Source organism: Urocitellus parryii, chromosome 3, assembly GCF_045843805.1.
Source record: "Urocitellus parryii isolate mUroPar1 chromosome 3, mUroPar1.hap1, whole genome shotgun sequence".
NCBI classification, from domain to species: Eukaryota; Metazoa; Chordata; class Mammalia; order Rodentia; family Sciuridae; genus Urocitellus; species Urocitellus parryii.
This window is the reverse complement of record NC_135533.1, coordinates 129,613,531-129,640,114: the sequence shown is the minus strand read 5'-3', so window position 1 is coordinate 129,640,114 and position 26,584 is coordinate 129,613,531.

Here is a 26,584-nt window from a genome sequence, read left to right as displayed (position 1 = left end):
ATCTGCCTCTGGGTCAGGTAGTGCCAGAAAATTTTTGCAGAGGTTGGGAGGTGAGAAGCTGCTGGTCAGACTGCTAAAGGGGCTCTTCTGCACACGCGCACATGGTCACTGTGCCTCATGACCTCGGCTCCAAGGGATGGTGTGAGCTGTCAGTCATGCTACTATACTTCCTGCAGTGTGTGAACTGTGAATGTTTATACACAGTCACAGCGTAATGATGTTCTTCACCATGATGGACTGCCTGCACGGTGGTAGGGGTCCCCTGGAGATGTTCTGCTATATTAGTTTGTGTAAGTACTCTATCATGTTTGCACACCTGGGAAAATGGGAAAAGTATTTTGAACGTAGCTGCGTGACACGTGTGCATGTATGTGTGTGTGTGTTTGTGTGTGTGTACATATGTTTGTGTGTGTATATGTGTGCATGATATATATGCATATGGACATAAGCATGCATATCCATGCAGATGTGCATACATGTATCTCTGTGTATTTGTCTGCATGGACTGCCAGGGTCCTGCCCTAGCGGAGTCCAGGGAGTCCTGAAGGATGAGTGGCGTCGGCGAAAAGATGAGACAGGAGTCGTTACGTTGGAGCAATCTCCAGAGAGAGAGCTAATGCAGCTTTCTCTGGGTCATCTTTTATTACAATTTTTCTCATCATTATAGATTCAGAATACATCATTGATTATATAATTTAAAACTTTGCCAAGACATGACATTTCCTTAACCATGATTGGGGGTACAAAAAATGTAACATTAATTTACATTTTTCCAGGATATGACCTTCAGTTATATAATTATTAAAAGTACAGAATCATTAATAAAATATGTCACTAATTTACATTTTTCAGATTTTCCCAAGATTTACTATTTTTCCCAATATATGCTATTTTCTTATTAACTAATGCTAAACTACATAACCAGACTCTAAGTCTCCTAACTAATTATTAACCTAAAGTACACTTGTACTTTATTTGTAATCTAAAATTCCCATCTAAAAAAGTCCCTTTAAATCTTATATTTAAAACATCCTAAAGTTTACAAATCATTCTTAAAACATATCAGAAACCTATACAACTAAAAACTTAAGAATTTCTAAACTTAAGAATCTAAATAAAATAATATTTCTAACATTATTCTAAAACTGTGTCTTATAAAGCTGTTTTAATTAATTCCTAAATTTATTCTCATAAAACTGTTTGAGCTGCTTTCTCAAAGAGTTTCTTTTTTTCTCAGTCAAGGTGCACTAGTTCTCATATCTTTATAATCTTTCTCAATAGAAAGTAAGTTCTAAACATCAATCTACTTTCCACCAATATTAACTATGCTCATCATATATCCCTATGTAAAGTAAGGGTTTATAAAAAGAGAAGAATATATCTTTATATGTTTTAACTTTCCTAAGTGTACAATATAACTTTCCTTAATCAAAAATGAGACTACATGTGGTGAACTTTGTAAAATAAGCATACTGATTAGGTTCTCTAAGAGGCCGGAAATATGGGCTTGGGTTCTAGTTGATATAATCAATGTGATTCCTAAAATTCTCATGACCTTTCAAAGGATGATTGTTGTCCATTATCAGGTTTGTCCACAATGTACTGAGATAGAAGAACAGCCTTCTACTTTGTCCTGGATATGCTGAGGGGTAGTAGAACAGCCTCCAAGGCATGAACTACCTGTTATGTTCTAGCCATTTGAAATTTAATTTATTTGGCATTTAACATACTCATGCCTCCTGTCAGAAACATAAGCATGAAAATGCAAAGTCCCAATTACATAAAAAAAAGGGTCTCCCGGTTTCGGTTTCCCACCAACCAGCGTGGCTTTGCCAGCATTCATCCTCACTGTGACCCTGTCAAGACAGTGGGAGAGCAGCTTTGCCAACACTTTTTCTCACTGTGACCCTGTCAAGACAGTGAGTGGGGGATCGCCTTCACCAATGGACATATGTGTACCTACATACATAAAATAAACGAAACCTCATAGAAACACAACAGCATACACTGGCACTCTTCCAGGGTCTGAGGGACTGGGTCCAGGAGCCCCAGAGTTGAGGGCCAGGCCCCAGGCAGTACCCTCTTCCCCAGGCACAGCCCAAGCACAATGCCCAAGCACAAGCAATCCCCCTTGGCCATTTGTCAGTGGACCTTTGAAGGTTACACAAGGGCCCCCACCCGACTGCACCATGGCTTCTGCCTTCTTGAGAACAATTCTCCCATGTAAGGACTGACAGCAGTCCCCAGAGGAAGAGGTTACTTGTTTTACCCAGAGATTGCCACCAGGAGATGCCCTACTTTCAAATAGAGAGAGAAATAGTATTAACTACCTTTTATTTAGACTAAGCCTTGCCCTTTCTAGTCTTTACTTGGAGAGGCAGGAAAATAGAATAAACACAGACAAAATAAGTTGGTGGAATCTCAATACCCAAGATTAGAGTATTGCCTTATTTCTGGGCATGGAAAAGAACAATCCAGGTTGAAATATTTTGTGTTTCAACTCCCAGGTTTCAGAGAGATGGCTGTTGGCTCCTCAATTCTAGTTGCCCCCTTGAGAGGTGACCTGCCAGGGGAGGAAGGCCATTTCCCCAAAACCAGACCCATCAGCGAGCGTGCACTTTACGTAACTCTTCATGCTGCACTTCTTCCTGTAGCCAAGCCCCACTGCCCTCTGCTCCCCACACTGTGCCTCCTTCCTGAAAGAAGGACCTGTCATTTCTGTAGAAAGCAATGGTCTCACCCCAGCCCCATTTCTTTCTTCTCTCCTGCACTCAATGGCTCTCCCTCTAAAGTAAACTCTCCAAATGATCAGTGCAAAGCACATCCTGAAGGTCATTGTAACAGCAGCCTTCAGAAGTGGTGCAGGGAGCCCCATCACCCAGCCCTGTCATTACCCACAGTGATTTTCTGTCCTTTCACAGACACTTTCCCGCCCTGCCCTCCCACTCTCAGGCCGACAGGAGGAGATGCTTTGCTAATCTCTGGGCAGAAACCTCACTAGCTAAAAGCTCTCCCTCTGTCCTTAGTCTCACACTTTAATCATGACACCAATGAGAGGGAACAGGGCGGGAAAGTGTCTGTGGATGAAAGGACTGTTTAGCAACCAACAATAAGAAAATTCTGGAATATGCAACAATATGGATAAGTTTTGAGGTCATCATGCTGTGTGAGGAAAGTTGGGTAAGAAAAGGCCAAGTATTTATGATCCCATCTATGTAGTCTCTAAAACAGTAAAATCATCAGCAACCGAATGGAATGGTAATAGAATGGTGGTGACCAGGGGTTGTGGGGAATGGGAATGGAGAGTTACCAATCCAGGACCATGAAGGGTCAGTCTAGCTAAGTGCTACTCTCCAGAGACTGGAAATGGAACGTTGTACCCATGATAAGAATATATCTTATAAACTTCACCTTTTTTTTATAAGAGGACTGATTTCATGGTGTCCTTTACACACACACACACACACACACACACACACACACACAGTGTTTGCTGCATGAAGTTCTCTTCTCACAGATACAATAACATGAAAGCATTGTCGGGATGAACCCTCCAGGAGCCTGGGTCTCTGAGTAGCTACAGCGAGTGTCGCCCTCTCTGAGCCACAGTGGGCACTGATGTACCTCAGAGCAACTGGCTGAGTGAAACCAGCCTCAAAGAGCAAAGTGCACAATGTAATTTCATTGATTTAAAATTCTATACAATGCAAACACTCAGTGATCAAATGCTGATCCATTGTTTCCTGCAGATGGAACTGGTGAGAGGTGACTCGGGGGCACCATACAGCCGGCTCCTGCAGGTGCTGGCTCTGCTCACTGTCCCCTTGTCCTGGTGGGTTCAGGGTGTGTGTGTGTGACTATGTGTGAAGCGCATCCAATGGTACACTGAAAATACGTGTAGACTATTTTATCAATGATGTCTCATTAAAAGTATGAAAGACAAGCATGCTGCTTTATAACTAATATGATGTTATACAAAAATAAGTTTCGTTAGAGCTTTAATTCTTTTGAATGCCACACAAATGAACATTTAAACACCTACTTGGCAATGAAAGATTATGTCCTGATTATTTAATAGTGAGGATGGATGATAAGCAAGGAACTTTGGCTTGGAAGTAGAAGGTATTTCATTGTCTATTTTTCCATTTTGTCTACGGGGGCAGGGGGACACTCTAAGGAGTTCAAATGTGCATCGTGTGGGCTCAAGAGGTAGCATCAGGAAGGTGCCCAGAGCCCTGGCCAGTGAAGGCTGTGCTCCAGGTGATGAAAGGCACAGCTGGCCCTGTGGGAATGAGGTGGGTTGGAATTTTTGGAGAATCTGCATGTGGATGAACTTAGATTTCTTACAGAGGGAATGCCAGGATTCCTGAGACCTCCTCAGTTGTGTAGGATGATTTGTGGGAATGCTTCTCAGGCTCCAAAGTGTACCAGAAGAAGGAAAAGGCACAGAGTGAGGTATTAGGAAGCCAGGTGCAAAGCTCCAGACTCTTGTCCCAGGGCAGCCACATGGGTGGGACACACTAAACACGTCCGGGACACATTGTGACAACACAGGTGAAAGGCGGTCTATCAGGAAGCTCGCCTGAGCCTGTGAGTTTATTAGAAGCGGCTGATATGGACATGTACCAAAGTCCCAGACTCCCAGAAGGAGTCCTCTCCACAAATGAGATTAATTGCACAAACCCTCTGTGCCGCAGTCCGGCTGGGCCAAATAACCGGGGGGGGGGGGGGGGGGGTGACAAGCAACTTGAAGGTTGAAGCGGGAACTACTTTATTGCGAGTGAGTTCAGCAGGAACTGAGCGAGAACTCAAAGTAGCGGGCACCGGAGGTAGCAGGAGCCGCTTTATTGCGGGACAGCAGAGGTATATATACCTAACTGATTACACACAGCTTGACTCAATTAACATCATCTAGATACAGCAGTCAGACAATAAGGAAACCCCACCAACTTAATGGCTCAGTGGTGTTGCCTTACAAACCACTCCTCCTGGCAAACTGCCAGGTGCCATCTTGACTTGATTTCAGCCCTCAACACCTCTGGACAAATTGGTCCTGCATGGTTCAGAGTCCACAGTGTGCAGAACACTCTAACATGGAAAGTGGCTCAAGAGCTCCTTCACCAGGTGCAGTTGAGAGCCAGCCAGGGAAATAGGCCCCACAGCCAATCCATGAGCTTTGGGGAGCTTAGACCTGCATACAGGGACATTTATGAAAGGTCTCAATTTGTTGATGTTATCATAATAGAAGCTTATATGCATATTCACAAAGAAAAACTGGCAATATTGAAAACATTGAATGTAAAATTAAAGCATTATCCCTTGCCTGGCTCACCACCATGAGCTAATATTATTGATAAATGTGCAATTATTTTGTGTGTGGCAAAGTGTAGCACTCATTTTCTGTCTGTGGGTTTTAAAAAGAAGTCAGTGGAGTTTTTGTGGCCAGAATTTATTTCAGAGAATGCAAAACCATCACTCAACAAATTAGTAGGAATTGCCCACCAAATGCCACTCACTGCAGAAACATGCAAACAAGCCAGAAGAGATGGGATCTGGGTCCCTGTTCCTGAGTGATGCTGTTGAGTGGCACTGATGATTTCTCTGAACTGACTCTTTCATTTTCTTAAAGGCACAGGACTCTCCTCTCCCAGAGGGGAAACACCCTCAGTAGGGCACCCACCTGGCTTTACTGAGTGTCTCTCTTCCATTCAGCAGAGTGGGCTGCTCTCCCCTGGTCTTGCCTAGCAATTCATCCTGCACCGCAAGCACCAACTGCATTGGTCTCCATCAAAAAGATTAGGTTTGTGTTTTCCAGAATCATATTCTATATACTTTGTATTTATTTCTATTTTTTGCACCATGGCTTCTTTTGTTTAGTTGTTTTTGAGATCCGTTAATGTTATTGCATGTATCCACAGTTTATTTCCCTTTTCTGCAGGGTCACTTGAGAGGTCTGATTATTCTGTATTATATTCTTGTGGAATTTATATATTTTCATATGTGTAAATATTTGATGGACTCTAGTTGTTGGTTATTACAGATAAAATCTTTGTGAACATTTCTGTTTTTGTTAGCTTTTTTAACCACTGTGACCAAAAAGAAAAACTAACAAAAACAAAGGAAGAAAATTTATTTTGAGGCTCACATTTTTAGAAGTTTCAGTCCATTGATGGCTGGCTTCATTCCTCTGGGCTCAAGATGAGGCAGAACATCATGGGGAAATGTGTGGAGGAGGAAAACAGGTCAGAATTCGGCTACCAAGAATCAGACAGTTTTCACTCTCCAGAGATAAAATATATGCCCCCAACACATACTCCCGATGACTCACCTCCTCCAACCACATCCTACCTGCCTACAGTGACCACAAAGTTAATCCCTATCAAGAGATTAATGCACTGATTAGGTTAAACCTCTTATAACCCAACATTTCATCTTTAAACTTTCTTGCATTGTCTACTCATGAGCTTTTGTTGGACACCTCATATCTAAACCATAACAATTTGTGTGCACCTATTTTTGTGGTAGAAGACTTTTCACTCTTCTTTGATAAATGCCTAGATCAGAGGGTAGCTGAATTCTTAATATACTGCCAGATCCTTTCTGGAGTGATTGTACTATTTTGTATTCCCACTTCCAGTGTCCAAGGACCCCAGCCATGTGTTCCACAGCCAATGCACTTCATAATTTTAATCTTTTCATTTAAGCCATTCTAGTGTGTGTGGAATGTATCTCCCCCATAATTTTAACTTGCATTCCTGATGACTAATGGGGGTGAGCATCTTTTAGAATACTAACTGGCCATTCATATATCTTCTTTTGTGAATTCTCAGTTTAAGTATTTGGGCCATATCTTATTAGTGTGTTTGCCTTATTATTAATTTATCAGAGAACTTTATATAATCTAGATATAAATACTATATGTGGGGTGTCCCAGTTTGTGGAATGTATTTTTTCTTAATGATGATGTTTGGGGAGCAGAATATTGTTGAGAGCCACAGCCAAAGGGGCCCCAGCAAACTTCCAGCTGCCAGCAAACTTCCAGCTGCCGGCTGATGATTGGCTCACAGTGGCCCCAGCAACATCTAGCTGATTGGCTCCTCTGCGGTGATGTTCATTGGGCTGTTTCCCTGCCCTTCAAGCTGCCAGCTGATGATTGGCTCACAGTGGCCCCAGCAACATCTAGCTGATTGGCTCCTCTGCAGTCATGTTCATTGGGCTGTTTCCCTGCCCTTCAAGCTGCCAGCTGATGATTGGCTCACAGTGGCCCCAGCAACATCTAGCTGATTGGCTCCTCTGCGGTCATGTTCATTGGGCTGTTTCCCTGCCCTTCAGACTACGGAACTGCTCATTGGGGGACTTCTTTGGCTCCGCCCACGCGACCTAGCCAATCGGCCTCAAGAGCAGGAGGATTGTGGGAGGTGGTGGTTGGTGTGTGTGGAGGCTTGTGGAAGCCGGTGGTGGCAGTTGGGCTCTGAGGGTTTTTCCTGAGGAGCTGTTTTGTTTGGCGTTTGTAGTTTTAAAAATAAAGTTTGTTTCTTTTGACAAGTGGCTCCTGAATTGTGCCCAGTCAGACTGCGGCATTTGGTGGCTCGCACGGGGAGCGACTGAGGGTAAGTAAACTGCTCGCCCCTGAGGGCAGGGCGAGAGGATGGGTAGCCATTCTAAGTTTACTCTTTTGTTTTGCTTCATTTTTGTTTTAAGTTGCCTATCCCTGGAGATGAGTGAGACGGAAGAAAAACCGCTCACATTTGAGGAAAAACTATTTGCGTTTGAGGAACAGATAGGGAGAAAGGTCGGATGGACATTTCAGTCCCTGGAGATGAGTGAGACGGAAGAAAAACCGCTCACAACTGAGGAAAAACTATTTGCGTCTGAGGAACAGATAGGGAGAAAGGACGGATGCACATGTCAGGAGGATAGAAAGGCTATAATGAAATTTTGTTGTTCCATTTTTATTGGATTCTGTCTCGGTTTGGTTTGGTGTTATCTTGCTGGGTTGTATTATAGTAGAAATACGGGATCAGCAATTAGTAAAAAACAAACCGAAAGAGTGTTAAGTAAATTGTTAGACGAAGGAGGCATCTCAGTAAAATCAAGAATACTCAGGGCATACGTTGATACAATACAAAAATATAGCCCATGGCTTTTTAAGGAGGAGTTGTTAGATATATCACAATGGAACCATCATGGTGAAGATTTAAAAAGAATAGAAAAGTACAACCCAGGGACTCTGCCAGTTGGCACATTGACATTGTGGGCGAACGTATCTGGTTTGCTTAGTCCAAAGCCTTCAGATCAGACAAAGGTAGAGGAAGGAGAAGACATATTGATTCAAGTAAAAGAGGTCTCTCAAGTTAGTCAGAATGAGGAAAAGATTCAAGTACAAGAGAAGGTCTTTCAAGCTAGTCAGACAGAGGAAGGAAGTTTAGAGCAGAAAAAGCCATCAGGGGAAAAGTTACAACAGGAGACTGCTAATAACACCTTTCTATCAGAGAGCGAAAGTCTCCAACCAACAGCACCACCTCTACAGGAGACTGCTACTAACAGCATTCTATCACCAGAGGGCATAAGTGTCCAATCAACAGCACCACCTCCATATGCTAAGAGACTCCCAACCCCCGCAGTTGATAGTTGGGATCCTGAGACAGGATCTCAAGTATGCCCTGTATTTGAGGTAGGAGGGCAGCGAATTCACCAGGGTTTATTTTACAAAACAGTGAAGGAGCTAAAAGAGGCTGTAACAACCTATGGTCCTCAAGCACCCTTCACTGTAAGCTTGATCGAATCCATTACCAACTTAAACATGACGCCAGCAGATTGGGCTAATATGTGTAAAGCTGTGCTAACTGGAGGACAATACCTGTTATGGAAGGTTGCTAATGAGGAATTTTGCAAGGAGACAGCTATGGGAAATGCAGCAGCTGGTTATCCTCAGAGAAATCTAGATATGTTGTTAGGAAAGGGACCTTATGAGGATCGGCAGCAACAACTTGCATATGATCCTGGTGTATACGCACAAATTGCTATAGATGCACTTAAGGCATGGAAGACTTTACAAGGACATGGAGGTTTACAAGGTCAATTATCTAAGATAATACAAGGAGCTAATGAACCTTATGCTGAATTTGTAGATAGGCTTATTCAAACAGCTACCAGAGTTTTTGGGAATACAGAACAAGCAATGCCATTAATAAAACAACTGGCTTATGACCAAGCGAATCGTTGGTGCAGAGATATCATTAGACCATGGAAACAGGAAGATTTAAACAAATATATTAAATTGTGTAGAGACATTAATGAACAAGAGCAAGTCATGGCAGCTGCAGTAAAACAGGCTTTAGATGCCAGAGACATTAATGAACAAGGGCAAATTGTGGCAGCTGCAGTAAAACAGGCTTTAGATGCCAGAGACATTAATGAACAAGGGCAAATTGTGGCAGCTGCAGTAAAACAGGCTTTAGATGCCGGGCTAAGAACATGCTACAATTGTCAACAAGCAGGACATTTTAAAAGGAATTGCCCCATAGGAGGAGGGTTTAACAATACTAGGTATCAAAGGAATAGAATACCGGGTATTTGCCCACGATGCCGTAGAGGGAGACATTGGGCTAATGAATGCCGTTCTCAAACCACCATAGAGGGTACTCCATTATCAAAAAACGAACAAGGACAAGGTTTTTATCCACAATATCGTGGACAAAGGCATCGGGCTCCGTTGCCAAAAAACGGACAGGGGGCCCCAATGCTCCGGGGCCCCAAACCACAAATATACGGAGCTCTGGAGGAACCCAGCAACCCCAGCAACCCCATCAGGGTAGTGCCCAGGGCATCAGATCCCTCATCAGACAAACCAGAGGGAGCGCAGGGTTGGACATCTGCGCCTCTGCCAGAGCAGTACTAACTCCAGAGATGGGAGTTCAAATCATTCCCACAGGGGTGAAAGGACCTCTTCCCAAAGGAAGAGTAGGCTTATTATTGGGACGCAGCTCTTCTACTCTAAAAGGACTTTTGATAAGTCCTGGGGTAATTGATCCCGATTATGAAGGTGAAATAAAAATTATAGCCAGTTCTCCAAAGGGTATATCAGTAATTTCACCAGGAGATAGAATAGCACAATTACTAATAATACCAAGCCTACATGATAAATTTTCCAGTCATGTTGTAGAAAGAGGTTCCAAGGGATTAGGCTCCACAGGTGTAGATTGGGCTATGCTTTCTTTAAATTTAGATTCTCGCCCCATGCTAAAACTAAATATTCAAGGTCATGAATTTAATGGGCTACTGGATACAGGTGCAGACCTTAGCATTATCTCTCGTCAAGAATGGCCAAAACATTGGCCATTACAACAAGCCACTCAAACGCTTCGAGGCCTAGGAGTGGCGAATAATCCCGATAAAAGTGCAATGGTATTAGATTGGAAGGATCCTGAAGGATGTGAAGGAACTATACAGCCATATGTATTGGATCATCTTCCTATAAATTTATGGGGACGAGATGTCTTAGATCAATTAGGTTTAACATTAACAAATAATATCAATCAAAATGCACCCACTATTATGGCTAGACAAGGTTTTAGGAAAGGAAAAAGATTAGAAAAACAAGAACAAGGTATAGCAGCACCAATACAAATAAATCAAGGAACAGACAGACATGGGTTGGATTTTCACAAAGGGCCACTGAGACAATAAAAATTACCTGGAAATCAGAAAGACCAGTATGGGTTCCTCAGTGGCCCTTGACTAAAGAAAAGATACAAGTAGCCCATGATCTGGTCAAACAACAATTAGTGGAAGGACATATACAACCTTCTGTATCTCCCCATAATACTCCCATTTTTGTCATCAAAAAGAAATCTGGTAAATGGAGATTATTGCAAGATTTAAGAGCCATTAATAATGAAATGGTCATTATGGGACCTGCTCAATCGGGGATTCCTCAGTTGTCTGCTTTGCCAAAAACTTGGTATGTTTTAGTTATAGATATTAAAGATTGTTTTTTTTCAATTCCAATTCATCCTGAGGATAGTCCACGTTTTGCATTTACTATCCCTGCACTGAATCATGAAGGTCCTGATCAGAGATATGAATGGAAAGTACTCCCTCAAGGGATGGCTAACAGCCCAACTATGTGTCAAATTTATGTTAACAAAGTAATCCAGCCACTTAGAAATCAAAATCCTGAGCTACAAATATTTCACTATATGGATGACATATTATTAGCACACAGAGCTAAAAACACATTGCTAGAATGTTATGCCACACTTACAAACTTATTAAAAAATTATAATCTAGAGATAGCAATAGATAAAGTACAATTAAATTTTCCAATTAATTATTTGGGAGTTCTATTATCCTCAACCATGGTCCGTCCACCAAAAATTCAAATACGAGTAGATCAACTCAAATCACTTAATGACTTTCAAAAGTTATTAGGAGACATAAATTGGATAAGACCTTATCTAGGTATTCCAACAGGAGAATTGGGACCTTTATTTGATATCCTAAAAGGTCCATCAGATCCAAATTCACCCCGAATGTTAACGCCTGAAGCAAGAAAGGCATTAAAAATCATTGAAACATATATGGAAAATATGCATTTGGATAGAATTGATATAAGTTTGCCTTTATTATTTATTGTACTATCAACAAAAAATATTCCTACAGGAGTATTTTGGCAAGAAGGTCCATTATTATGGATACATTTATCTTATTCTCCTAACAATATTCTTACTAGGTATCCTGAGGCTGTAGGACAATTAATACTCAAAGGAATAAAAACAGCAAAGGCAGTGTTTGGAATTTCTCCTAATAAAATTATTACTCCATATACTATGAATCAAATTGATGAATTAGCTAATGAGTTAAATACTTGGGCAATAATCATGTGCAAATCTAATGTTTCATTTGATAACCACTTACCATCTAATCCTTTATTGTCTTTTTGGTCATTGCATCCTGTAATTTTTCCAAAAATGACAAGAAAAACACCTATCATGAATGCTCCAAATATATTCACTGATGGATCAAATAATGGTACAGCAGCAATAGTTACCCCTGATCGAACTTTTACATTTTTAGTACCCAAACAATCAGCTCAAAAGGTAGAGCTTAATGCAGTATTACAAACTTTTGTGATGTTTAAAGATTCTGTATTTAATTTATTTTCTGATAGTCAGTATATAGTTAATGCTATAGTATCCCTTGAAGATGCTGGTAGGATTTCGCCTTCTTCTACTGTTTTCTCTTTGTTTTCCACTATACAAAGTTTAATCTGGGACAGAAAAGATCCATTCTTTATAGGACATATCAGGGCACATACAGGATTGCCTGGAGCCCTTAGTTTGGGCAATGATTTAGCAGATAAAACTACACATGACGTACATATTTTCTCTATACTAGAAGAAGCTATAAATTTTCATAAAAGGTTCCATGTCAATGCTAATACTTTACAAAAGCGTTTTAAAATAACTAAGGAGCAAGCTAGACAAATAATAAAACAATGTCAAAATTGTGTGACCTTTTTACCACAAGTTAATCTTGGAGTCAATCCTAGAGGATTGATACCTAACCATATTTGGCAGATGGACGTCACACACTTGCCAGAATTTGGAAAATTAAAATATTTGCATGTTACAGTTGATACTTCTTCTGGATTTTTGATGGGCTCCCTTCATTCCGGAGAAAAAACTAAAGATGTTATAGCTCATTGCTTACAAAATTTTGCCACTGTGGGCATTCCAAAACAGTTAAAAACAGATAATGCCCCTGGTTATACGTCTACTTCTTTTAAACAATTTTGCTCATCATTTGGCATTACTCATATAACAGGAATCCCATACAATCCACAGGGACAAGGCATAGTTGAAAGAGCTCATCAAACTATTAAAATGTACTTATTAAAGCAAAAAGACGGAATTGGGAAGGGGTATATATTCCCCAAAGATAAACTTAAAATAACCCTTTTTACTCTAAACTTTTTAAATTTAGATTCATCAGGACTTAGTGCTGCAGAAAGGCATATGTGTCCAAAAAATGTACATAAGCCCAAGGTACTTTGGAAAGATATTCTAACAGGACAATGGAAAGGTCCTGACCCAGTAATTGTCTGGAGTCGGGGGTCTGTTTGTGTGTTTCCACAGGAAGAACAGCAGCCGATTTGGATTCCAGAGAGATTAACTAAAGTTCTGACCCAGTGATTGTCTGGAGTCGGGGGCCTGTTTTTGTGTTTCCACAGGGAGAACAGCAGCCGATTTGGATTCCAGAGAGATTAACTAAAGCAATTTCTACAGACCAAAAAGAAGATGATTTGGCTCAAATCCATAACAGCTGATATCCAAAACTCCAATTTGGCTATCCTTACATCTGCGACAGAACCAGGATGCTTTTTTCAATATCTATTTTATTATTGCCCTTTCCCATATCATGAAGTTCTATTTTGTTTTTTGAGCTCATACAGACCTAGGTTAATGTTTTGCTGATCAGTTCTATATATATTTTTTTTTTACTATAGAGTTGTTAAACATTGCAATGGAGATTTCACCTGTAAAAAGTTATAAGGCCTTTACCATTATGTTATGTGTTGTATGTATTATGTGTGCACACTTGTGTTTTGTGTTATGTGTTTGAATGTACATATGTCCATATATCATATATGATGAGCGCTCATAAAAAAAAAAAAAGGATCCAAAAATTTTTTTTTTTTATTCACGTGATTTAAATGGTTTAATTTAAATTGGGTAAATAACTGTTAAGAATTGTTTTAATATGTAAACAAAAAAAGGTTAACAGATCTGTTTGTTTACTTTCACCTATCCTTTTCATTATATTTAATAATTCTTTTCAAGATAATGTAAATTGTTAAGAAGATTGTTTCCTTTTAGTGCCTTCTAGAATGATACACAATTATTAATATTAACCATTATTGACAAAATTCTTATCTTCATCCCAATGCCGGTGGAGATAATGTAAATTGTTAAGAAAATTGTTTTCTTTTAGTGCCTTCTGGAATGTTACACAATGTTTTCTTTAGCCATTATTGCCAAAATTTCTATCTTCATCCCAGTGCCAGTGAAGATAATGTAAATTGTTAAGAAAATTGTTTTCTTTTAGTGCCTTCTGGAATGTTACACAATGTTTTCTTTAGCTATTATTGCCAGACTTTCTATCTTCATCCCAGTGCCGGTGAAGACAATGTAAATTGTTAAGAAAATTGTTTTCTTTTAGTACCTTCTAGAATGTTATATAATTTTTTCTTTAGCCATTATTGCCAGAATTCCTATCTTCATCCCTGTGCCGGTGAAGACAAAGATAAAACTAATCTACAGTTTCTGCAATAGCCATCACTGAACCGCTTACAGAACTTGCCTAAACTATGTGTCACTTGTATGCATTGTAAACTCACTTGTATGCATTGTGAACTATCTGTTGGTGCAGCGACTTGTGGTAGTGTTGGAGTATTGATTTGGTATATCTTCCTCCCTTCTGCTTGTAATGATCGTTCAGCTATTTGGGGGCCAACAGAGGTGAGGCAAAGAACCTCACCCCCCCGCTGGTACCTCTCCACAGGTGTGGCTGTATACTGGACCGGTAGTCAATGACGGGTAAGATCCAATTACAATGGTACCAACCTAAGACAGGAGGCTGACGCCCTGAGGTCAGCTCATCCGAAGACGGGTAAGGACCATATGTAGTATTGGACAACCTAAGGCAGGCACGGTCCCTAAGCCACATGCTTGTTGTTTAAACAGAGAGGGGGAGATGTTGAGAGCCACAGCCAAAGGGGCCCCAGCAAACTTCCAGCTGCCAGCAAACTTCCAGCTGCCGGCTGATGATTGGCTCACAGTGGCCCCAGCAACATCTAGCTGATTGGCTCCTCTGCGGTGATGTTCATTGGGCTGTTTCCCTGCCCTTCAAGCTGCCAGCTGATGATTGGCTCACAGTGGCCCCAGCAACATCTAGCTGATTGGCTCCTCTGCAGTCATGTTCATTGGGCTGTTTCCCTGCCCTTCAAGCTGCCAGCTGATGATTGGCTCACAGTGGCCCCAGCAACATCTAGCTGATTGGCTCCTCTGCGGTCATGTTCATTGGGCTGTTTCCCTGCCCTTCAGACTACGGAACTGCTCATTGGGGGACTTCTTTGGCTCCGCCCACGCGACCTAGCCAATCGGCCTCAAGAGCAGGAGGATTGTGGGAGGTGGTGGTTGGTGTGTGTGGAGGCTTGTGGAAGCCGGTGGTGGCAGTTGGGCTCTGAGGGTTTTTCCTGAGGAGCTGTTTTGTTTGGCGTTTGTAGTTTTAAAAATAAAGTTTGTTTCTTTTGACAAGTGGCTCCTGAATTGTGCCCAGTCAGACTGCGGCAGAATATTTTAATTTTGATGAAATTTAACTCACTATTTTTTTTTTGAGAACTAAGCCTCTTTTTGTCTTATGAAATCTTCGCCTACCCCACATAGCACCACATGTAGGAAGGGCACTTCTCACTGTAGAAGCCAGTCATTCACTTTACTTTTAGTTCTTCAATCAGTATTTGCCTTCTTCAGATACTTAGCCCTGACATTGCTGCTCAGAGCAGGTCAAAAATCAATCTGGACTCCTTTGGACAGGGAAAGTGACCAGACTGTGTGGATTGAGCAGAAGTAGAATCAGAGAAAAAGAGAAGCAGCCTTTGGAAGAGTGGAATGAGCCTTTCTCCCAAGAGCCCTCCACCTAAGCCCAGAGTTGATGTCCGATGATCATTATTCTGCAAGGTGAACCGTTCAGAGTCCTACTTTCATGCAGATGCCAACTGCCCTGCTGACCTGAACAGAGCAAAGTGCTTCATTCACAGTAGCTCTTGGGAGGGGAGTTTGGTTTTCAGCTGATGTCAGCCCATAGGGTAACTGCAAAGAACCACATAGGAAATGGCACAGGTGTATCAGGAAGGGCCAAGGGACAAGAAGTCTAATCCACATCATGGGGCCACATGTTTATGAAGGAGTTTCCCTGGTGCTGAGAGGTGTCTGTGGCTGCCTGTGACTTCCTACACAGACTTTTCTGCTCAAATATTCTCATTGGCACCCAGCTGCTATTCCCCATAGGCAGGTAGGAGGACCAGGGTTAGCCTTCTTAGTTCTATGGATACCTGTACACTCCTCAGCATGACTCAGGGAGAGAAGGGACAGTAAGTCTTCCCAGGAAAATAGGAGTCTGGAGTGTGGACATATTGCCTGGATCTATGCTATTAACATAGAAGATGCCATTAAAACAGAAATTGTAGTTACGCTGGGTCTGTAACCACAGTGTTCACCACATTTTCAGCTCATACAAAGGGCCAACATCCCATTACTGCAGTGGCTGATGTCACTAATAACTAGACAGATGAATACCTTGAGGTATCCAGGAGTTAATCACACAGTAATGAGGAGACAGAATCCATGCGTGGGCCTCCTTACCCACTCTGCCACTCTGCCTCTGTTGGAGCTAAAGGCGAGGACAGACCAGTTCAGCTGTGGTGTTGAATGTGGGCTCAGAAAGGGTGAACTTGGTGCACCAGCCCTTAAGTTTGCATCCTGCTCATTCTCTTGTAAGCTGAGAGTTCTGCGGGGTGAGCTCTCCCATCAGTTCCACACCTCAGTATCTCAGTGTTCTTGCTGGTGCAATGGAGATAGGATAGTCCCCCCTCTCAGGGCTGTGTGACAGTGAGGAGCAGACCCAGTCACTGGCTGAGTAGGAAGAATTCCATAGAAACTGACTTTCAAGGGAGGATGTAAATCTGCCACCCTCCCCAGCGATGGTCCCCCTCTGACCAGGGCCTGCCCAGTGGGCGGGGCCGGCTGTGTGCTTCCTTCCTTCCCTTGGGAACTGGGAATTCCCAGCCTCTCCTCCTAACCTACCTGGGGTCTTTGGAAACTGACTCACTGATGTGATGCTCCCGTGACTGCTGCAGGATGCTCTCTGATTGGAAGGACAGTGTGCAGACCTGTTAACGCTCCTGTTCTCTCTGCATTTCCAACTCTCCCCCCTGCTCTGCTCTGCTCCCAGAGACACCCGGGCCTTCTGCATTCACTTGCCTTTTTTTGTGTAGAAAAGAATATTAGGCAAACTATGTTTGGTTTTCTTTTTGTAAAATCTAAAAGTTAATCAACTGGAAAGGCCCAGAAAGAGGAGGAGTGGCCTGGGGGTCAGTGCGATGGCAGGAGCTGCCTATACGCTGGGGGCAGTGAGGTGAAGACGAGTCTCCTGGGGCAGCTGCAGTGGCATTTCTGATTAGAAAAAGTGGGGAAGAGGATTGAGTGTGCTCAGACCAACTCTGTCCATTCCCAGAGGACTTGCCTGTCAGCCCAGAGCTCCTATCTCCCCAGCCACTTGGCATTGCAGGCCCTTTGTCCTGAACTGTCACTGTCTGGGTCCAGGTGAGTAAGTCAGGCTGACCTGGAGCTCCATGTTAGAGAATCTTCTCCCCTAACCAACCCCAACCATGATCTGAAGCCTGCCCACCACCACCCCCACGGACCTGGACAAGTGACACCTTGGTCCCTTTCCTTCTATACCTAATATATCAGTTATTCCATACCCAGGACGGGGGTGCTTTTATGGAATCTTCTCAGAAATCCAACAAAGATGAAATGTCTATGTATAGGCTAGAACGTGAAGGTCTAGGTTCTAGATTGGTGAACTCCTGAGTACCATTCTTCTCTGTCCCACTCAAAATATTATCCATAGAGTAAAAAATTCACCACTTTTGATTATTATTAAAGATGTTCATTAGATGAGAACCCCAGAAACAAAACTTGACAAATGAACTGAGGACAGAATGGTGATATATATGTGTGTGTGTCCCTTGGTCTGAGAGAGAAAACATTTCCAATAGGATGCAACACACCAATGCTCATAATGCTCATGATTCATTGACCATGTCATGACTCTGATTTTGGCTCCAGTCAAATATAGAATTCCAATCCATTTTTATTAAAGCTGCCTTTTCTCTTCACTCATCTAATAGATTATAAGATGGGGAAAATGTCCTTTTTGAAAATAGCAGTCTGTTCTTCTCCCTCTCTTGTTTCATTTTGGAAAGGTGACATGAGGACGTCCACATTGGCATCTGCACATGCTCTTTCCCTGCCATTGTCCCTTGGAGCAAACTGGGGCAGGGCGGGTGATCTCAGGGCAGCCAGGAGCTGTCAGACCCAGCTGAGCACACAGAACACTCTGGTGCCAAAGTGGGCTGAATGCCTTTGATGCCACAGCAAGCAAGAAAGCCCGTGTGACAGTGATTGATGGGGCCACTGGGTCTCCAAAATAAAAGGGGTGGGCACTGAGAACAAGGGAGGAGGGCAGCCCAGAGCAATGGCAGAACCTCCACAGTAAGAGTTTGAGTCTCAGCCTCTCCTTATGAAGGCTTTGTACCTCAAATTTCTATTCAAATGCAACACAGAACCTGTTTCATGCAGAGCAATCGGTGAAATGAATGGCCAGGAGATTCCTCTGCTTTTTGTGCCTGTTTTGCCTGCTGCATACAGCTTGGGCCTCTGAGCTACTGGGAGGCCACCTGCCCTTACTGTGTCATGCCCACATAATTGTGCCATAAGTAGAAGTGTCTAATTATATTCTCGAGTATGCATATGCCAGCCTGGCCTGATCTCATGGTTTTTCCTGAGCTGTCAGCTCTACTGCTGTGGTGTCAACCTGTCTCCTGAAGCTCACGTGTTGGAAGCTGAATTCTCAGGTAACAGCAGTGAGAGGTGCAACCTTTAAGATGGGATTAGGCCCTGCCTCCAGAGTGGATTGTGGTTATCATTGGAGTGTGCTACCGACTGCAGGAGGGGGTCCCCAATTAAATGGGGATGCAACGAGGTCCCTTCTCTTCATGTTTGCTTTCTTGCCCTTCTGACCTTCTCCATGCAATACAATAGCAAAGAAGGCCTCACAGGTGCCACCCCCCTGACCTTGGACTTCCCAGCCTCCAGAACCCTGAGAAATAGATCTCTGTTTAGAGTCTCCCAGGATCTACTGATCTGTTAGAGCAGTACAAAATGTACCAAGACCCCTGTCACAGCACTGTCTATCCATCTGGCCGCATAAAAAAACATCTTTTCTATTCGTGTCTATTTTCATGCCTAAAATGTTTTAAAATTGATCTTTATGTTTATTTTTCTTTTCAAATAGATCTCTACTGTTTTCAAGTCTCATAAGAAATACTCATGCAAATACCATCAATTTAATTCAATAAGAATAGTTGCTAAGCCAACTTTTTGTCTTCTTGCAAAGCATTACAAATGCATTCTCTGCTGTTTGTTAGGGAAAAGCTGTATTTATGAGAGGACTGTGGGTTTTTATAGAACAGGAAATAAAATGCAAACGGCCTGAAACACATCAGGAGCTTGCTTGTCTTGCCCCAGCTACTTGTACTCCTGCAAGCTCTCGTCTCTGTTCTCCTTTTGTTTGTTTCCACCTGCCACTAGCCCTGCTCCTGGGGCACCTTGGGGTACAGCACCCATGCAAAACTCAGCTGCCAAAAGCTCTCTGGCTTCCCACCAGGGCCACAGAGTCCTGGGCCTTTTGAGCTCCTGGGCTCTCATTGGAGACCTGCGCCTTACCAGCACTCACAGCTGAGCCTGCAGACGTGAGACGCTCTAATCAGCCAGGTGTCAGTCACATGCCCAGCTCTGGAGCCAGAGGTGTGGGTGGGAAGCAAGATGTAGGGACAGAGAATCAGCTCCTACTAACTCTGAGGAGGAAGAAGGGGGAGACCCAGTCATCCAGTAATCCCTGAATTTTTAACATCCAGTGAAATTCTGAATTACATCTTCAGGTGTAAGGAAGCATGGGTTGGTGGGTATGGCTAGTGGCATTTTGACAAAATTTGAATTAGTTATCCATACTTCAATATTGACAAGTTTTACACTAAAATACAAGCCCCTGCCTCCTCTTGGAGAAGTGGAAGATGTGGCAGATGAGCCCTGTGGCCTCATGGAGGCAGTTGCTGGAAGGGGGCTGGAGGCCTGCCCACAGCACCGCATCACTCACTATGATGCAGCTTGACCAGAGTCTTGGACCTGTGACCCCAGCTTTAGGTCTTTAGGGTCCTTTGAGCTCCTGGAAGCAATGACCAGTGAGAAAGAACATGTGCCCCATTTGAGGTGTCCTTGTACAAAGGGCACCCGTAGGCATCAGGTCCTCTCTGAGTGTGGGAGCCTGATCCCCCTGGGGAAGGTGCAGACTGGGGTCATGGGCTTCTCTATGGTCACCAGTGCTGGGAGGATTGAATGGGTCCTTTGCACAAGGTTACACATTAGCCCATCTTTATTTCTATAGATGTCTGTGGATGACAACTCTATAATCAGCTCTCTGACGCCCTCCCCCTGACCCAGACCAACAGTGACTACAAATTGAACTCCTTTGTTGTATTGGCCTCAGGCACAGCTTTACAGCTGGTGGCATTTTTGAGCTCTGAAACCTACATACTTCCTGTATAAACGTGGGATCTTATTTGAGCCTGTGCAGCATTGCCTCCCTGGGTAAATGGGATGCTGGGTTGTGCACATCATTCCTTAATTGTGTCTCTACATCCCCTGCCTCCCTTATCCACTGTTTCTGTGTAACGAGGACTCTCATTTGAAAGCAATAATTAGGCATCTATAAAAAGCAACGGTGCACACTGTATGCAAGAATTTGCATACTGGTAGTATATTGGGGGGTGTTTGTGGGGAGTCAACAGTGAGAGAGTGAGGGGGACAGAATTGGATGGAGGAAGAAGCTAAAGTACCATCTGATAGCCAGTCCCACAGAGAGCTATGGAGCAGAGGTGGCCTTTCCACATCATACTGGCTGAGGCAAGGGGGTCAGTTCTCTGCATTACCCTGGGGTCAGCTGCTAGGAGCCATCCACTGCCACCACTCCTGGCAGTTGGGATCCAGTACCCAGTCCTGCAGGAGGACCTGGGCAGCATGTCAGTATCTGCTGCAGTGCCCACAAAGCACATTTTATTTCTGCTTCTTTATTCTTTAATACTCATCCTATAGACTGAGCAAACGTCTTCTGGCTGCAATTCTGTGACAAAGAAGTCTGTTAATAGATGCAAAGTATTTAGAACATCTTCTGAGAAATGCTATCGACTTAATAAGCATTAGCTATTAATATGATTTACATCTTTTGTGTAGTCACTGAAAAATGACTTGCTGGTCATTGTCTACCTACAAAACCCTGTGAGTGAGAGACATGAGACAAAACATGCCCACTCAGCCTAGGGGCCAGCTAGCTCTGGTCATCACCAGAGGCACATGGGGAGATGGATTAGGAGGGGATTAAGGTGGGTAACATGAGTTCCTCCCACCACATCTGCAGCTGAGCTCAGGCAGGAAGCCCAAGCACCCACAACAGTCCTTAATATTATAAATTATGGGGTTACATGACAATCAATTGATTGTTTTATGCTTGTTTGGTTGTTTCATTTCTTTCTATTTATAGTTGGAAATGAACTTGTCACAGGCCTGGTCACTGGGAGAGAACAGGATGGTGACAGCACACACCACCATATGGCAATCAATGACTTAATCACACACCCTAAGTAGTTAAACTTCAGTCCTCATGCTGCTTGCTATTTCTGTTACTAATAGTAAGATCAATAACCACAGGATTGTTTTACTGTTTCATGAGAGATTCTGATGCACAGTATCTTATTCAATCTCTAAAAGTCTCTGGTAGCTTTCTAAATTGCTAAACACACAATTATCACTTAACCTAGCCATTGTGTACCTGGACATTTTGTCAAAGAAGTGAAGATTTAGATTCACACAAAATCTTGTACGCAAATGCTTATGAAAACTTTATTCATAATCGCCCAGAACAGCAATACAGCCTAGATTTCCTTCACAAACTAAATAAACAAACTGATAATCCATACAATCACATTCTGCTCAGCAATGACAAATACAGTCCACTGACAGAACAACACTCTGGATGAAGCCTGAGGAGTGAAAAAACCGGTCTCAAAGAGTTACACGCTATGTAATCCATTTGTGGGACAGTTTGGAAATCACAAAGTTGTGGAGGACTCTTCATTTCTAGAGTGAAAAAGTGTATCAGAAACCCCTCTATACATTAGGACAAATTTCCCAGAAATAGCAAATTCATAGCTTTTTCCTGATGCCTAGTACATCACGGCAGGAGTGTAGTAGAGGAAGCTTAATGCCTCATGGTGGCTGGTGGCAGAGAGAGAGAGAGAGAGAGAGAGAGAGAGAAGAAGAAGAAGAAGAAGAAGGGGGCTGGAGTCTCAGCATGCTCCCCCAAGGGCTTAACTTCCTCCCAGTGGGTTCTACCTCCTAAAGCCCCCCACACCTCCCATGAGCACCACAGCTTCAACATCCAGGCCTTTGTGGGACAGTTGAGATGCAAACTGTAGCATGAATCATAATCACTAACCATGGTTTTGAATTATGTCTGTATATTTAGTTAAAGACATTAGTAAAAGAGTAAAAAAAACTTGAGTCTATTCTGTTGATATTTCAGAATATAGAAAAATGAAAGCACACTGGAAAAATGTTTTATAATAACAGTACTTGCATACATTATTTCTGTTATTAGAAGGTATATTAATCATAAAAAAGAAACATCCATACTAAAAGTTGAAAACAGTCATTTACTTAACTTAATAAACTTAGTAAAAAAGTAGCTAAAGGCATAAAATTGTTTTATAAAAGTTTAAAAATAACAATTGTGGGTGTCATCATTATGGATTGCTTTGGATGCTAAAACATTTGAATTGAAAAAAAACACAATGAATGTGCGTAATATAACTATTTAGACTCTGATAGGTAGGAGGGATGGGGATAGACTTTAGAATACAAACAGCTATAAATAGGATCATTTCTTTATGATAGAGGTGAGGTCATCTGAATGGAAGAGATTATAATCAAATCATGTGACCTCACTGTGTGATGTCTTTACCGAGGGCCTATTGCTGGCACCATAGACTCAGAAACCAGGTAGACATAAAGATGTTGGAAAAGTTGCCAGCAGCCCTTCCTCATGGGGAGAACAATCCCATGAAATAGTTACAGGTTCAGATTTTGTCCCATTTAAAAATGTCTCATCAACAAGCAATCAGGCCAAATGGAGAAGATGCTGACATTGTAGGACAATAAATCCCAGACTTCTTGGGAATGTGACACTTGTAACTATAAATACTAAATTATTTCCACAATTGCTGTGACCAAAAGATTTGATAAGAAGACAGTAGGAAATTTTTCTATTGGCTTGTGGTTTCAGAGGTTCAGTCTATGGTTGGCTGACTTCATAACTTTGGGCCCAGGGTGAGGCAGAACCTCATGGTGGAAGAGTGTGGCAGGAAAACAACTCAGGAGATGGTAACCTCCTTTTTAGCCTTCTTACTTCATTTCTTCTAATACAGATATGTAATTTTAGAACTATTTAGAAGTATATTTTAGGTTGTTTAGAACTGTATTTTAGAACTATTTATCTAATTACTGTGACCCATAATTCATATTTTTTTACAATTATTATCCTGTGGATGGTGCAGTTGATACCTGATGTTTACTTGAATGCTAGCTATACTTCCCAGCTGTTTAGGGCCGGTGCTGATGTTAACTGCTGACCTCACCATTTCTTTCTGTGTGGTAATTAGTGTTATAGATGACATAGTAAACATTATTTTAATTTAATTTTTAGCTACTATTGTTGCTATTTCTTCTCACTTCTTCTTTTTCTAAAAGTTCTGGGAAGCCACTGGAACACTACAAGTTCAGAGGGTAGAGACTCTGTGCTGAGATATACCCCAAACTCAGTCAAATAACAGTAAACCTCAACCCAGACAAAACCTAGCTCCACTAAAGCTCCAGTAATATACCATAACTCATAGAATATGGGAGACAGTATCCCCAAACCAATCACCAGGCCCCGAGTAGAAATGGCTAGAGAGGGACCTCAAGTTCCACTCCTGGACATCTATTCATATAGCCAAAACAGAAGGGGGTCCTAAGAAAATGGCTCAGAGGAACCCATAGTGTCACAGAATTTCTCCAAGAGTGAATTAACTTAGCAGTACCACAGCAACAAACTGAGTGGCATTGGACATTGAAATCAACAGGGAGACTATGAAAAGACTAGATGTTGGAGCTTTAATACACAACAACATAGTACTTACTACAAAAGAGATAACTGCACACCAAAGAACACACTCATGAAATAGAAGGAGGAATCCATTCACTAGACAAGCAAGTTGAAGACCTGTGAAAATCTGAGAAAACAAGCAAATATATCTGCCCTCAAAACTTACAATCACTAAATAAAGTAACCCATAGATATTGAAGTGGATGAAATTCTAGAGAAAGTATGTAAAAATAAGTGGTAAAATGTTTAATGTTTCAAAGTTCTAAGGAATGAATTGAGAGCAAATACAGGAGGTGAAACACTACTTCAATAAAGAGATAGAGATTCTGAAAGTAAAACACTCTTAGCTCTTGGATTAAAAGATAATGAATCAAATAAAAAATTTACTTGAAAATATCACCAACAGGTTAGATTATGTAGAAAATAGAGCTTCATCCCTTGAAGACAGAACTCTAGACCTCAAAGGCAGGTACATGAACTTTAACACTCATATGTAATAAAGGCGGAAAAGGTACCATGATCAGAATATACAGGAATTCTTGGAAAACATCAAGAGACAAAACATAAGTCATTGTATAGAAGAGGACATGGAGAGACAGGTTAATAGCATTAGAAACTTCAGTGAAATAATATCAAAAATATTTCTTAATATTTTTGAATATTAAATGTCTACCTGGAATGAGGTAGACATTCAAATACAGGATGCATGTAGAGTCCTAAATAGACAAGATGAAAAAAACTCCCTAAGAAACAATAAAAACTTTACACAATAAGGATAAACTAAAGGAGCTCATGACCACTAAGCCAGGAATACAGAAAGTAGTTAAGGAAATATTATATAAAAAGTAATTAAAAAACAAATCCCAGAGCTGACAAATGGATGAGGCTCTTTAGGAAAGCAATTACGTAAAGGAAAATTAATACTGGATTAAATATATAAAGCAAATCAAAATCAGTAGAAAACAATAAGCATTTCTCCACAATTACTCTGAATATAAGTGATCTCAATTCTTTAAAGACAAAAATTCGCAAAATGGATTAAAAAACAGGGCCCAATTATGTGCTGTTTGAAACAACCTAATCTTATAGGCAACGACACCAATAAGCTGAAAGAAAAGGATGGAAAAAATGATATGTGAATTGAGTTCAAAAACATGTAGAAGTAGGTATTCTCCCACCTGCAAAACAGATTTCCATAAAAAATTAATCAGAAGAGACAAAAGTTACTTCATCCTGGTAAATGGAATGATCCAACAAGAAGATATAATGATCATAAATATTTATGCCCTGAATGTCAATGCATCTATCCACATAAAACAAACCCTTAATGAATATACCTCAATACAGTAGTCCTTGTTGATTTTGAAATACTCTCTCACAAATAGACAGGTCATTCATAAATAAAATTAGCAAAGACATTTGTGACTTAAATAATACTATAAGTCAAATGAGCCTATCATCTATAGAAAATTTTATTCTACAAGGGTTGAATTAACTTTCTTCTCAGCAACTCATGGAAACTTCCAAAATAGATCAAATTCTAGGTCACAAAGCAAGTCTTAGAAAAACAAACAAAACAACAACAATAACAAAATGAAATCTCATGCATCTAATCAGATCATTATGGAATGAAATTAGAAATCAACAGCAAAAAAATTATAGAAACCACATAAACACAAGAAAATCAAATACACTCCTTCTAACATGAAATGAATCATAGAAGAAATTAGGGAGAAATTCAAAAATTTCTAGGATCAAATGAGAATAGTGATACCACATACAAAAATATCTGGGACACTCTAAGGGGAAAATTTATAACATTAATTGCCTCCATTAAAGAGAAAGAAAGATCCTAAATAAAAAAAAATCTAATGCTCCATCTCAAGACCATAGCAAAGCAGGATAGATAATAATAAGGGACAAATTTATTACAAAACATAGAAGACAGGAAATAATTAAGATCCAAGCTGAAATTAATTACATTGAGGACAAAAAATACAAAGGACCAATGCAACAAAGAGTTGATTCTGAATGTTGAGGAAGATGGCGGCTGGGAATGAGTGAGCCGCTCTGTGCTCCGCGCCACCGCCGCCGCAGCGTATGTTGCTGCTTCTTAAAAGAAGAAGTAAAGATCATCAAAGGACATCTGTCGACAAGGATTCAGCACCGTGTCAAGAAAAGGGCCTAGATGGAGTGAATCCGCCACGACTTCAGGTCGAGCAGTAAGGCTGCAGCCCCCGAGCTGCCGGGATCCCTGGGCCCCTTCTCACTCCCCTCTCCACCTCTCCGCTTCGCTTCTCCCCCGCCATCTCTCCTCCCACGCTCACTCCCTAAATCTAGATCTCAATCTCTTTCCCCCACCCCACCCGCTCTCTCGCGTGCCCAGTACCCGGCCCGCGCGGGCCCCGAGGCGCTGCCTCCCCTCCCCCAGCCCGCACCCCCTCCACGGGGGTCCTGAAGGCCACAGCTTTGCCGCCAC